A 16,017-nucleotide genomic window follows, 5' to 3' on the forward strand; every position below is an offset into this window, starting at 1 on the left:
CAGTAAAGGCAGAGTACTTGAAAGATTTCTACATTTAATTGGAGACAAAAATCAGACATTTTTAGAACTAAGAGAGGCTCTTTGGCTAGCAGATTTGTCTTTCACAACGGACATAATGGAAAAACTAAATAATTTAAACTTGGAGCTGCAGGGAAAGGACAAACATAAATCAAAAATGATAGAGGCTATAAACTTGTTCTGAGCTAAGCTAGTTTTGTGGATATCACATTTGAAAATGAGTCTTGTGCATTTTCTAAACATGAAAAAAATGATAGGTGACAGTGAAATTGACTTATTAACATTTGTCATCAACCTCCAATTGCTTAAAGATCAATTTAAAAAGCGCTTTCACCAATTTAATATCATCGAACCTTTGATAACTTTTTCGTTAATCCTTTTACCAACCAAATAAACGTAACCGTTATAACAACATACATTTCAGAATTTCTTCAAGTAAAGCGAGATGAATTGGAGATAGAAATTGAGGATATAATATCATTCTGAAGATCCACAAAACTTTTATATCACATGAGAAATTTTGGAATATAATTGAAGTAATAAATTCCATTTTTAAAAACAGCATCATATTCTCTCAATTATGTAGCGCTGGCCAGCGAAATGCCCTGCCAAACAACACATTGACTGTATTTTATAAATAATTTTTATACTTCATATGTTTGGAAAGCAATTTAGTAATCCTTTATTTTACACAAGAATATTAATACTAATTATATTTTTAATATATTAGTACTAATTATATTTTTATTTATTTAATTAATTTTTAAAATTAAATTTCTTGTGCACTATATGTAGTGTGTATTATTACCTATGTCTACTAACTATAAATTTATCTTGAAAAAATAAATGGTGCCCGCCATTCGACCGATATTCTGGTATTTGCTCTTAGGTACAAAAAGGTTGGGGACCACTGAGCTAGAGTAACGAAAGGTATAATAGAATTCACTGCATGTGCTTGGCACGCATTAAGAGATGTTTCTCCTCTTACTCCCGCGATGAAATGAACACAGCCTCCAAGGACGTGGAGCCAAGTGCCAACTCCTGGTGAACGAACTATACCTAAGGGCCGTTGCCTCTGGACGTTATGCGCATACAAAACATTCATTAAATAAAAAATTTTACCTGAAGTAAAGCACCATTAAAATTCTTAAAGTTAAATCTTTTAGACACATTTTAAAGCTACAGACACTTCGTATTCGTAAATTTGCCATTTACTATAAATTTCGCACTAACCTTTCACTGATAGACCTGTTAGTATAATTAAGAGACTAGTGAAAAGATGATCCCTACAAAAACATTCCCCAGCCTAAAATTATAACGACATTTATATCAAAACCTGAATGCGAAAGTTCTTATAAACCAAATCTGTAGATTTCCCTTAAAAAAGAATTTTAAAACATTAAACATTTAATTATAAAAGTTAAACCAATGATTATAATAGGTCAATATCGATGTGTCTAAGCAAAAGCCATCGTGAACTCTTAAACAAATGTTCTAGTACAATGAACATTAGATTTTTAAATTTGCTACTGAACATTGTATACTTAAGTAATGTATCACTAATATTAGATTAATATTAGTCTCAAATCCTAAAAAGAAAGAATTTAGAGACTCAATATTTTTGTTCATTTTAAAACAATTCTCAATTTAGTCCAAAATTTTGAATGCCATTAACTGTTCGGAATTTTAAATCAGTTTACTACAGAAATCACGAAAAATGGCTCGATACAGATAGTTATCGAACACAATTCCATATTGGCGTTCGCAGCTTAGCTAAATTAAGCTGCGATGGAAACTTGAAGTAAGGTGTAACCTCCCGAATAGAAATACCTTTTAAAAATTTGCAATGCGGTACGCATTTAAATATCACGAAAAAACAAATGCAATTGAAATTAGCCAATAATGATTGCAAAACCTTTAGTACACAACCAGTAAATTATATACAACAATCCGATTTTATGTTTTAGTGTGATGATATTTAGCACATTTAGCTGAAATTAGCAGATAGTTTTCTAATATTAATGCCTTGGGATAAATACTCTATTAAAATACAGTAGAACAAGATTTTTAATCTGAAAGTTGTGCAACACTTTAATGTTTTCAATACTTAGGTCAACTTTCTAATTTTCATAAATTTTGAAGAAAGTTAATTAGAATTTCTCAACTAACAAATTCGCTATTCACCTCAGGAATTACACAATTGAATTAGGAACGAAATTTTCAGACAAAATAATCGCGATCAAAAGGAAAAAAATTATTTCACAGCAATCCTTTATTACGTATTAATTTACTTCCAATTATGAGAAATTCATTTGAATTTATTGCTGAAAGTTTAAATCATTTGCTGAACTACAAGCAAACAACTTTACCTAACTAAATAGCGAAATTAAACGGTGTTACCTGGTGTAAGGAAAAACAGAAGGGGAGAAAAGATACCAAAATGAGAAGGGTTGTGAAACAATAAAAAGTCTGTGCGATTAAATGTTTTCGATTTAGGTTCACTGTAAGGCGAAAATAAAATTTTAAAAATGCTGTGCTATGTCACGTGACAGCGAGTCTTAAGCTTTAAGGATTTTAAATAATGTAAGCGGTAATTACAGACAGATTCGGAGTTGTCGGATAAAAATTTTGATTTGGAACAGAATGTGTTCCCTTAAATATTCAAATTTGTACTGAATGACATTTGTACATTACTGAAGAGGCAGAATTCATAAAAAACTGTCATTTTATTAATACCATGTGTTTTATTTAAATAACACTAAATATGCCATATTGTATGTTCTAGTTTTTGGTTTCCAAACAACTACATACCTGAAATAGTTTTCTAATTTTAAAGAATGTGAATTCAATAAACTGTTTTTACCTGCACGCTTGAATTTTACAGTGAAACAAGTTGAAGACTTGATTTAGTATAGTTTAATAATAGCAGACAAAATCCAGATATGAGCAAACAACTTTATAGATTCGATATAAATTTTATTAGATTATTTGTTTTAAAGTTTGGCCTAAACTTTTAGATTACGTGTATTTTAATCTTAGACTATATTTTAAAACTAGTACAATTACTTCAACAGATTCTCAAACATTGGAATAACAATCACGCATCTGAAAAATTTTTTGGTGAAAATTTAACGAATATTTAATTAGTAAAATACCAAAATAAAATTTGATATTAAGTTCTATTAATCTAAACATGGCTTGTCTGAGAATCGAACGCCAAGCATTTTAGTTTAATAACCGGAATTTAATTCTGATTTCAAATTTTAAACTGGCACTCTAAAAAAAAAAAATCAGTTTCAATATTATATCTTTACATTTTAGCTGGTGTACTGGACAACAGTTTGACGAAACCATTTGCTCAACCGCAGCAAGCAAACAACTTAACTGAATAACGAAATTAAACTATTACCTGGTCAAAGGAAAGAACAGAAGGGGTACAAAAGACACCAAGAAGCTTGATTGCAAACAGTGCTTTCAATACAGAAAACATTTTGTTTTTCTTTAACCAAACTCAAGCTTATGAAAGTTAAATTAGTTTAAGAGATGTTGGTATACACAAACCATTATTAAACTATTAATCTTAAAAATTTCAAATTAATAGGATTAAAAATATTTCGAGTATAAAAAATAATGCAAGTCATTTTAAAATGGAGCGTTAATACAATTGTATAAAATATACATACATGCTTACACAAATGTATAAATATAAGATATGTCTTAATACTGAGGGGATATCTTTTCAGTTTTAAACAATCACGGAACTTTGAAAATTCAATATTTGAGAAAACAAAACTTTAAAAATTACTTTTAGTATGTGTTCATTTTATTTTAAGAAACTTAATATCCCATCAAAAAATACGAATCAAAATATTTTAAAAATTACCCAAGAGGGTCAATTATTAAGACAGGAATACTAATCTTTCTGAAAAAGCAATCACAAGTTATAGATACACACAATTACAAGCGTACCACTAATAATCACGAAAAACTTAAATGCAAAAAGTATGAAAATTAGAAAAACTTACTTTAAAAAGACATCAAGAGAAAAGTCATCTATAAACGAATATTGGTAATAAACTTATTGCTTGAAGATCTTTAGAACAAAACTAAGTCTTTGCATGAAGGCCTTGAAGAAAATTTCAGGGATAAAGGTATCCATCTTAGCATTAATAATTAGACTAAACCCACAAGACTACACTTTACAAATGACACAGTTCGGAGACTTTCGGTCGTTGTAGTGGAACTGGGAGTACGGCCCTTACAGTTCGGAGACAGGAAGAGCTCATTCGATACCGGCCGTGCCTCTTATTTTATATCCCTTAATATAGATAACGATTATTTTCTACCAAAGTTGAGTTGAGTTGATGATGTGGTAGGTAAGTGCATTATTTACGTCACACTAGAGCTCCACCATGCGTTATTAACAACTGTCTTTGAAACATCTCTGAGGATGATCCGAGGTCATGCCATCACCATTTTGATTCTCTGCCGATGGTACTCTCGCTTTGGTGGCCCTATAACCATCGTGCCAAGTCGAGCACTCACTGTACGGCAGTAGTTTAACGGGGACCGATATCTCACATCTTCGGTCCTACGAGTATTGATCAAAGTGGTCACCCACCCGCTTACTGATCGCAGTCAGTGATGCTTGACTTCGACGTTCTCCTGGGAACCGTGTCTTCCACTGCGGGACACAAATATTTGAATAACTGAATATGGAATAAAGTATAACTGAAGAAAAATCAATCATAGATAAATTAATAGGCTAGTACAATTAAATCAAAGAACGGGCAATGTGCCTCTAATTTCGAAAGTAAAGTTATTCAAAATGCAGGTGGACATGAAAACCTAATGTAACATGGTTACGATTGGAATCGAACCTACAAAATTCCACGCTTAAGTGTTTTGTAGTAGACAAACTTTCATAAGCACTATATAATTTACATATTACTTTATTCTTTACATGATTTTTAGGATATTAGTTTGTAACTACTAAGGTTCTTCGTGATGAGCAATTTAAACCAACAGCATTCTCTGTCGCAACTTGGGTCCCGCAGTGAAATGACCGTAAGGACTACGGTTTCCAGCAGATCACCGAAGTCAAGCATCACTGATGGATCTCGGTCAGTAAGCAGGTGGATGACCACTTTGATCATATTGCGTAGGGACCATGGAGCACGGTATCGGTCCCCGTTAAACTGTTCTACAGTAAAGTGCTCGACTTCGTGCTTCCAAAGCAGGGGAGCGGTCACCTCTGCAATGGATCAAAAATAGCAATGTTATATGTCTGGATCATCTGCCGACTAGTTAGCGTGCCTGACTGCGGAGCCGATAGTTGCGAATTTGAATCCCGCTCAGGGCATGGATGTTTCTTTGTGTTTTATGTCCTTTCTTCTGCCCGCCCTATAAACGGGTTTGTGGCTATATGACGTGGGCGACGCTACTCCAACGCCGTGGCTTAGCCATAGGTGCTCACAGGGTAACCATAAGAGAGTAGCAATTCTGGCATTTCTGAGACCATTGGGAAATAGATCCAAGTGCCAGCCATTGACCAAAAAAAGTGTGTGTTGGATCATCCTCAGGGATGTTTCCCAGACCGTACCCCATTGTGCAGCTCTAGAGCGACGTAAATAAAGTACCAAAAAAAAGTACTTGGAGATATTGTTGTAGTTCATTTACGTCACACTAGAGCTGCACAATGGGCTATTGGCGATGGTCTGGGAAACATCCCTGAGGATGATCCGAAGACATGCCTTCACAATTTTGATCCTCTGCAGAGGGGATGGCATCCCCGAATCGGTAGCCCGACGACCTGCAAGCAAAGTCGAGCACTTTACGGTAGAACTGTTTAACGAGGACCCATACCGCACACCCTCGTTCCCTGTGCAGTCTGATCCAAGTGGTCACCCACCCGCACACTGACCGCAGCCAGTGATGCTTGACTTCGGTAATCTGCTGGGAACCGTGTCTTAACGATCAGTCCACTACTTGGAGGTATAAATGAGAAAGAAAGTCACCGGTTTTATTGCTTTATTGAAATTACATATATTTGCAGGCTTGTTTTCTTAATTTAGGCTTCTAAACCAATGTCAAGTAGGGCAGATAGAACAATTTAGATAAGGACATCACAAAGAATACATCTAGGGTTATGGCGGGTTTCGGACCCGCCACCTCCACGCTTCACACTGCTTTCGGCGGGCAATACCGCTCGGCCAGCGAGGCCCCGAAAGTCACCGGTTCTGCCTTCAAAACCGCTCACACTCATTGTGTTTAGCGCTTACAATTGAACAGCGTGCAAGAGATTCATAGAGGTAAATTCCACTTCAAATTTAATGTCAACAAAAACAAAATGCTAATAAGCATTTGCTGAATTAAATTATAATACATATAGGAGAATACATTATATTTAATATAAAACTAATTTTAAGTAAGAAACCACTAAGAAAGAGTAAAAGTTGAATTAGTTTTATGTTGAAAATCTACTGTCTTCTCTCCAACTGTCAGGGCTCATATCTACATAAGGCTAGTTTTTTTTTGGGGGAGGGTGAAGGAGGGATTGCTTTAATTTAAGTATTTGCTTGTTGATCTTTAGAGAAGTATTACAAGTATTTTTCAGTGTCCGTCAGGCCTTGGGATCTGCCTTTTTTATTGGGGATATTTCCGTGTCGTGATCTGCCAGGCCAACTACAATCTCCACATTGCCAAATTGATTTTTTTTTGTGAAAAGAAGAAAAAAAAAGCATGTAGATATTTGCCGGGGATGGCCACGAGTTATTCCCGTCGAGTTGGTCTCTTCCTGTGGGTTTTTTTTTTTTTTTTTTTTTTTTTTTTTTTTTTTTTTTTTTTTTAGTTTCTCGCGGGCTGCTGCCCAGAAGATGGCAAGACTTGGCGATTATTCTACAGTAGATCACGATACGGAAATCTCTCCTTCCTATTTTCCCCAATTTTTAATATTGACCGGTTAGTATTAATATTAACCGTATCTACCACTTTAGCCGTAACACATATACAATGAGGCACACCCCTGTCCTAATGCAATATAAGCCGTTTAATAACATTTACCAAATTTCTCTGGTTAATTATTGTTAATAACCGGTTAAAATGAATAATTTGAGATATTTCTCACTTTGACCAAAAAAGCGGTTATTATTAAAATTGACCTGTTAGTATTAATAATAATCTGATTTATTACTTTAATTGTAACATATGCACAATAGATTATTAGAATTTAAATTTTCACGAAAATGTAGATTTTTCATCAATGTTTTTTATTTATTTATTTTTGCCATTTTTCCCATTAACTACACCCATATTCAGGTTGATTTCCACTATTATTTATAAAAAATTAATGCAATTAAGGGAGAAAAAAAAAGTAAAAAAAAAGGGAATAATAGAAAAAAATCGAAAATAAACGCTTTACCAATATGAATTTGGTTTCCAAATACTATAGTTTGAATTTTTAGGCAAGTGGAATGCTGTTTTAATTTCAGGACAGGTGAAATGAGCAAGCTCAGATAGCAAAACTATCTGAAAAGCACTTCTGAGGGTTCGCTATCGACAACGAGTATTAAACGTAGCTAACGTATATAACATGAAATGAGTTATTTTAAGTCAAAGTGCAATATTGTTTGCGTCGCATAATTAGTTTAGTGAAAAGTATTAGATCTGATGGATTTTCTAATGAAATTCTGATCTTTTGATTTCTTATGAATGCGAATAAACTATGTGTTTGTTTTTTATTTCATAACCGTCGTCAAACATTAGACCCAGTTTTGGGTTTACGACTACTGACGTTCAACACCGTAGCCTTGTTATTTTGAACCCAATCCAGAGGACAAGGAAACTCCTGGATCAGTACCCCCAGAGGTTTGATTTGTTATCGGAACATGGAGGACGTTGTGACTAGACAGATTTAACGTGCGCCAGTCATCATTTACTACGCGGGGAGTCACCGCGAGACGCCCAGTGGAGATCGAAACCACGACCTCTTGAACATGGGTCCAGGGCCCGACTAGCCAGGCTATCCTGGCCTTATGTCCTTGTCTGCATTTCTGATCAGTTTTGATGTATTTAAATTATAAATTTGTGCTTTTTCTAACGAATATCAGTATATATCAACAAAAATTTACCGCTCAATTAATCCGTACCTCTGAGGAGTGGACAGCAGTTTCTGGAATTGGCAAGTGGAATCTTTAATAAAATGTCATGTCCTTATAATGTCACGAAAACTTAAAACCACATGCTTAACATCTATTTTAGCCATAAAATTAAAATCTTTGGCAAATAAAAAAAAAATTTAAAACTTGGATAATGTTAGGCAAATAAGAAAAAGTTGAGTAACACATTTAATAAATTTTTATTAAACTATGTATTACGTAGAAAGCGATAATGAACAGAACGTCTTCCTCACAACCAACATCTTCTTAACTTTGTTCTTGTACTTTCTTCTTTTTTGAGTATGAAAGGTATACTCACATACCTATTAAGTAAAAAACAACACAATTAATTTGTTAAACTTTTGAAAATTTCAATTGAGGAACACTATTTCGCTTCACAGTTTTTTTTAAAGTAACGCCACTTTCATTAAAATAACGTTAACGTAATATTTTTTTAAAAAAATAATTATTTAATTATTATTGAGAACAGCGATTCTCAATTTTTTTTCCGTCTACGGAACCCTAAATGATTGACCTTTTTTTCAAAGTTCTTTAGCAATACCGGCAAATGACGTAGTGTAGGCACCTCGATCCTGATTGTTTGTTTAAATGTGGCATTTGTTTACGTTAGCAACTGTTCTTCTCCTTCTATTCCGAGTAAGCCAAGCCTGACAAGGATCAATTCTCTTAAGCGACACAGTCTAAATTTTTTCGCAAAGATTCTTTCTCAAAGATTTCAATTCGTTGGGAGGATTCATTTGGGATTGGATCCAACCTACCTACCTTGAGGTCTACCAAGTTTATTTTCTGACACTTGTAACAAAAGAGGTATTTTTGAGGTATAAAAATTTTTACCTTATTTCAACTAACGATAAAAAGGTATTTATTGAGGTATATGAAGTCATTTTATTTATACCTAAGCTTATTTTGAGGTTGTTTTAAATTCACTTCAAATCATCCAGACTGATAAGATGATTTTTAAGGTATACGAGGTTGTTTCTCTTACACTTGCAACAAAAGAGGTATTTATGAGGTATAAAAAAATCAACCTTATTTCAACTAACGAGAGTGAGGTAATTACGAGGTATAAAAAATATACCTTTTTTCTACTAACGATATTGAGGTATTTATGAGGTATAAAAAATATACCTTATTTCAACTAAAGAGAGTGAGGTATTTATTGAGGTGTTTATTGAGCTTGTTTTAAGGTTGCTTGAAGTACACTTCATATTAACTCTAACTCACTTCCCAAATATGCTTCAATTTTGAAACTTAAATTTTATTATTTTTGTTTTAACGACGCGTCCTGATCTTAAATAATTTAAGTTGGAGGATATTCTTAGAGGCTATCGTTGTAGGCTTAGCAATAAGAGAGAATAACCGAAATATTTCTCGTCACTGTTTTGGGTAACATTACTGGTGAATCGTTACAGCAGGTTATGCACAGTATATTTTATTGTTTGTAGTTCAGTCAAATAGAACTATTCTTTTTATTTTGCTTAAATGTATATGTTTTAACGTAGCAGTATGCACGCTGATTAATTGAGAAAAATGTTCACAATTTCTCTTATAAATAAATCATTGAAAATTGAAAGATTTTTAAAATAGCAATTTTGCTTTGAAATTCTACTATAGCTGTATGCTTATCGTTTGGATATTTGTTGCAAAGTTTATATTATTGTTTATATATATATATATATATATATATATATATATATATATATATATATATATATATATATATATATATATATATATATATATATATATATATATATATATATATATATATATATGTATATATATATATATATATATATATATATATATATATATATATATATATATATATATATATATATATATATATATATATATATACAGAGCTTATCCACAGTTCCCTGATATTACTGAGATGGCCTAGGCTGTAAATAGCACATGCGCGGTGGCGCAGAAGAAGAGACAAGCAAGCTACTGCTCAGCCTTCCCCTTGGATATAGTTCTGAATTTATACCTAAAAGAAAAAGTAATCTCTCCTAATAAACTACAGAATTTATGCAATTGTTGATAACAATAGTTTGCTAGATATTTGATAATTGAAAACTAGTAACTGTACTAGCTCACTTCTTCATGTTTGATCACAAAACTGCTATTTTCACTACATGTTATTTTCTCGCATTTTACCCACGTTAATTATTTACTAAGCAGATTGTTATTACTTATTAGAATATTGGGCAGAATGAAATTAAATCCGATTTCAAGTTTATATGACAATTTGTTTCAAGGTTATGAGCTTTTTATTGCAGCTGTTTATGGTTCACTACTTCAAAAATGTGCGTATCTTCTAAAATATTTAAGATTTCGGAAATCTTAAATATTTTAGAAATAAGTCAGTATGGTATGCAATTTTAATCCTGAATTGAATAAAATCAATTGCAAATAAAAACATTTATTGTTGAAAGTAATATGCATTATTTAGAGTTTCATTCTATGGGATGTGTATTTATATTTAAACAAGTGTTTGTAACAACTAACTATTAGTTTTATTCTGCTCGGTATTATAAGTTATATAGGAGATATTATACTCAACTTATTTTAAAAGTATTATTTCAAATCATTCTTTCTTAGACATTTTCCTCACATAAAATTACTCACAACTTTAAAATAAATGCTCCTTATCAGCTTGTAATTTGTTCTACTCGATTGAGTGTAAAAAAAGAATTAAAATTGGTACATAACTTTAAAATTTTAATTTATTAAACGATTGTAGATTCTTGATTACATTGATTAAAAATTATTAAAATAACTATTTTTTAAGAAACTCTGATGTGATAGACAATAACATAAGTCCTTTTCAGAATCAGCGTCTAAAATTTAAAAAAAAGCTACCAGTTTCATGAAGTCTGACTAAAAGTTGAAAAATATAGGCTAGGTTTGTTGAGTTTAAAGATTTTTAAAAAAGAAAGGGAAGGAAATCTAATTATTAAACTTACAATTACCATAATGTTACAGATGTATAGAAAAATAAAAAGTGTTAAAATTGCATAATAAGATTGGAATTATGCAGGATGTTTATAAAGTCCTGGACCCATTTCGATGTTTAATAACTCATAAAATAGTAAAGATAGATTAAAATTAATAACATTAATGGTTAGATAGACTCAAAAAGTTTCATGACCCTTGTCAATGAACTTCCACGTGTACCCCCTTCGTCGCACGGAGAATATCAAGTCGATAGTCAATTTCACGAGAGGTAGCTTTCTTTTTTACAGAAAAGACAATCTCATCAGTCGTATACTTAGACATGTTGGAAAACTTCGTATTTCCACAACTAGAAGAGCTTCAGCCACATGTCTTTTTGCAACAAGATGGTGCACCACCTCATTGGGGTATCATCGTTCGTAGTTCTTTGAATGACCATTTTACAGGACGATGGATTGGGCGAGGAGGTCCAATTCCTTGGCCACCCAGATCACCTGATATAACGCCGCTGGACTTTTTTCTTTGGGGATTTATAAAGGACAATGTTTACAGGAGGATCGTGTCGAACATTGATGGCCTAAAAGCCAGAATTACAACCGCAATAGCCTCTGTGGATGCCGACATGCTTGCCGCTACCTGGCGTGAAATTGACTATCGACTTGATATTCTCCGTGCGACGAAGGGGGCACACGTGGAATTTCATTGACAAGGTTCATGAAAGTTTTTGAGTCTATCTAACCATTTATGTTATTAATTTTAATCTATCTTTATTACTTTATGAGTTATTAAACATCAAAATGGGTCCGAGACTTTATAAACACCCTGTAAATTTGAATTTCTGTAAATGTTGTTAATGGTAATACTGTCTTCAGTGTATTTTATTTTGTGGCTGTGATGCATGTCATGCTTTTTAGCTACGAGGATTGAATAGAAATGGCAGAAGATATTTATCTGAAAAGGAAAATTAATTTCATCCAGTTAATTTAAATGATAAAAAAAATACTTTCGAATATTTTAAGACCTGCCACTATTATTGTAAATATGACTTTCTTACTAATTTATATTTTTTTTCCTTTTAGGTTCCAATAATTACAAGTTTCAACATGTAGACGGAAGCAGTATTTAAAATAATTTTGTTGGTTTGTAAAAAAAGTGAAATTTTAGTTTTAAATAAAAGTACTTTGAATTTCAGCTGACTAATTATTTAAATTTGTAGTTTTATAGCTTTAAAAATTCAAGCACCCTAGACAACTATCTTCTAAAAATACGAGTATGAGTTCCCATAAATAATTTTTACTAACTGTAGAATTTGGATAAGTGTTATTTTAAGATGATTTAAATCAATCTATTAAAATTATAGAAGAATTATACATTTGAAACTTTCTTTTATAGCTTAACAAAAGAAGCAATTACTGCCGAAGGTTTAATATTAAAAATTTCAGGTTGATAAATGATCTCAACTAGTGAAAAAAAATGTAATGTACATTATTCCTCATATAATATATATAATATCTTTACATATATATTATATTTTTTATATAGTGAGTCTAAAAATTCATAAACTAGGTGGTCCGTATAACACCTCACCTTCGTAAGTGCTAAAAAAAACGTCTTTGGTTGATAAATTAATACTTCTAAAAATACAAAAATATATACTTGAGGTTACGAAATAATAACTTAAGGTAGAACATGGAACACATGGCGCTAATTAAAAATAACCTTTCCAATTGTTGAAAATACACTTCAGGTTGATTTATAACAACCAGAAGTGTAAAATGGCACACCTTAGGTTGAAAAATATATACCTCTACAAGCATAAAATTATATACCTGAGGTTGAAGAATAATTACCTGAGGTAGATCAAAATACATTTGAGGTTGATTTATAACAACCAGAAGTGTAAAACGACACACCACACGTTGATAAATATATACCTCTACAAGCATAAAATTATATACCTGAAGTTGAAAAACAATTACCTGATGTCGAACAAAATACACCTGAGGTAGATTTATAATAAGCTGAAGTGTAAAATGACACACCATAGGTTGAAAAATATCTACCTCTACAAGCATAAAATTAGATACCTGAGGTTGAAAAATAATTACCTGAAGTCGAACAAAATACACCTGAGGTTGATTTATAATAACCTGAAGTGTAAAATGACACACCTTAGGTTGTTGAATAAATACTTCCACCAGTGTAAAAAAATATACTTCAGGCTGAAACATATATACCTCTGGAGGTATATTTAAGGTATATTTGAGGTTGATTTTGAGGTATTCATTTGCACCCTTTTCAACCTTTACGACGTATTTAAACAACAACCTCCTTTATACCTTTAAAATATACCTCGTTTATACCTCATTTATACCTCGATTTTTTCATAAGGGAATCTTCGTAAAAAAAAATATATATATTTTATAGATCGCAAACAAATGATTAAGAGAGGGGGAAAAAAAAACAACGAAGTTATCAAAATCTTTCAAACCATAAAAGAAGTCAGTAATCGTAAATGCAAAATTTAGATAGTCAAAATCAGTTTATTTGTTGGAAAAAATTAAATGGTGGCGTCGGTCATTTCGAGTTTAATCAGTCCAATTAATTAGGTTTAATTATCTTACTGGAACCTACGCTTAGATGGTTCTCGATATTGATTTGTCTGATTTAGGTGCTTGTTTTCCTTTCTCACTTATATATTAAAATGAAACTATAAATACATAGATTCTAAATATTGACAACCTATGAGAGGATAATAATATATAAAGGGCGGTATTTTAAGGGCTCAATAGGCTAGTTACACCACTGGTTACAGGATACATTCCCTGACCAAATTGTCTTTTTAATGCCCATATCATTTTTTTTTAATTCTCTAATTATGAACTTTTAATTCAACAGTATTTTATTTCACTTTATTCCGAACGATACTTCTTAATGCGATTCACAGATGGCAGCACATTTAAAAGAATTTGGTGCGGAGAAGAAAACACTTTCTTACAATAAAAGATGCGAGTAACAATGACAAGAAAAATAATAAAAATAAAGTGGTTTCGAAAACTATTTACGAAATAAATATTTATTTCTTCTTTTCCTAATTTTAAAAATTTTTATTCTCATTCCTCCATTAAGATGCATAATATAAAAGCTGTGAAAGTAGCTCATACTTTTATAAGTATTTTATGCGTATAATGATTTTACAAATCACAAGAATTTTTTTTACATAGATCTGTAAATTAATGTTATTTCATGCGAACATATTTATTTAACTATCAGTAAAAACAGTCACTTTAATAATGCAACAAATAAAACTAAGTTATAAATAAAATCATATGCAGTACAGGTACAGAATTTTGCATTTGACTTCATTAAAATATAGGCAGTATTTAAAATTTGAACTTTTAAAAAAATAATTATAATAATAATAAAAGGAATGTTTCAGAAACATTTATTATTGAAAAAAGGGTTTTATTATTGTATAAATTGATACATATGACAATTTTTAATACAAAAAAAGTATGTGTATATAAATATATTTGTATATAATAAATTAAATATTAGTCTAAAGTATTCACAATGACTATTTTTTTAGTCTAATGAAAGCAAGAAAACATTATTTTAAATTTAAAAAAAATTAAAGTGAAAAATATTGTCTAAATAGCAAAAGCTCATTTCGTTATTTTATTCATGCTAATTTAGCTACACTTAAAAAAGAAAATGTTAAATAAATTGTGTGATAGGTTAAATTTTATGTAATTCTCGACGGTATGTAATTCATATTACGGTATTGAACACTCATGGAACCAAACTTTTTACTTTCGAGATCTTCATTCCATTCTCGGTAGCTCATGGTAGGGCCCTGCAGTCTTCGGAAATTCTACCAATCCGTAAAGTTCTCACTTCGGTACAAAACTACCGATGTTAGTTTTCTGCTAATACGTGCCATGACTTTCGGAATGAAAATAATATGCTCAGCAAAGCTTTCAAAAGTTTGAACCCCTTAATGTTCATTTTACTTTTCTGTATTTCGCCATAACTTTGGCCATATTGGGTATTTTCTTAATGAAATGACAGATTTTGGCACAAAATTATAAAATCCGTTAACGCAGTCCCAGCAAAAATTTTTGTTGTTGTTAATTTTGCTTTTAATATTTAAATTTTTTTTTCTGTAATTGATAAGGTATATATTTTTTGACGTCACTCTATGTAATTTTACCCGGTAAAATATCAAATTTGAACGAAATCGATCGAATAGTTCGTGTTTAATTTTACAACAAGCATTTTTTTAAAATTTGATAATTTAGAAACTAATCAACGAATTTTGTTGACATGAACATTTTCATATTTTCACCTGAAATTTCAAAGTTGTAAGTGTATCAGGTCGAGAGGGGCACACAAACATTTTATGTTACTACATGAATATTAGCATACTATATGAATATTGCATTAATCACTTAGCATGAAAAACAAATTTAAATTTTACATGAATTACATTAAAATGCTATATTTAGTCAAAATCTACTTTCATTTGCTTACGCTTTTAAGGGCTGCATGCACTTTAAAACATAAACAAAAGGTAAATTATCATATTTCAAGAGAGCTTCTACTAAGATACTACAAGGTACCATACATCAGATTTTAAATTAGCTGAAATAAATAACTTTTCAAGTTGTGAACAGTGTGTTGTGACTATTTTACCAACTATTTAGTTGTATTTTCACATTTTTCAAGATCTTATTATGTACGCAACCACGCAAATTATATTTTCAATAACATACTAATCAATTGTGCTAGTCATTTAGTTTAGGTCTTTCTTTAAACTAAAGGTTCATTTTTAAATTATTTTATTTAACAACCGTCGTTG

General features: G+C 31.3%; 1 protein-coding gene across 3 annotated transcripts in view; it reads right to left on the reverse strand.

Annotated features, from left to right (window-relative positions):
• LOC122271219 (E3 ubiquitin-protein ligase RNF220-like) overlaps window positions 1–4,334 on the reverse strand; it is a 60,856-nt gene extending 56,522 nt beyond the window's left edge. For 2 of the 3 annotated variants that reach the window (XM_087151725.1, XM_087151728.1), the window contains exon 1: window positions 4,044–4,333. The gene's annotated coding sequence lies outside the window, so the exon portion shown is untranslated. Of the gene's footprint in view, window positions 1–4,043 lie in introns of all 3 variants that reach the window. The other variant, XM_087151691.1, reaches the window with a different exon arrangement.
• Between the last annotated feature and the right edge of the window lie 11,683 nt (window positions 4,335–16,017).

This window comes from Parasteatoda tepidariorum, chromosome 1 (genome assembly GCF_982258835.1).
Source record: "Parasteatoda tepidariorum strain Cologne lab strain chromosome 1, Ptep-v5.0, whole genome shotgun sequence".
In the NCBI taxonomy this organism is placed as follows: domain Eukaryota; kingdom Metazoa; phylum Arthropoda; class Arachnida; order Araneae; family Theridiidae; genus Parasteatoda; species Parasteatoda tepidariorum.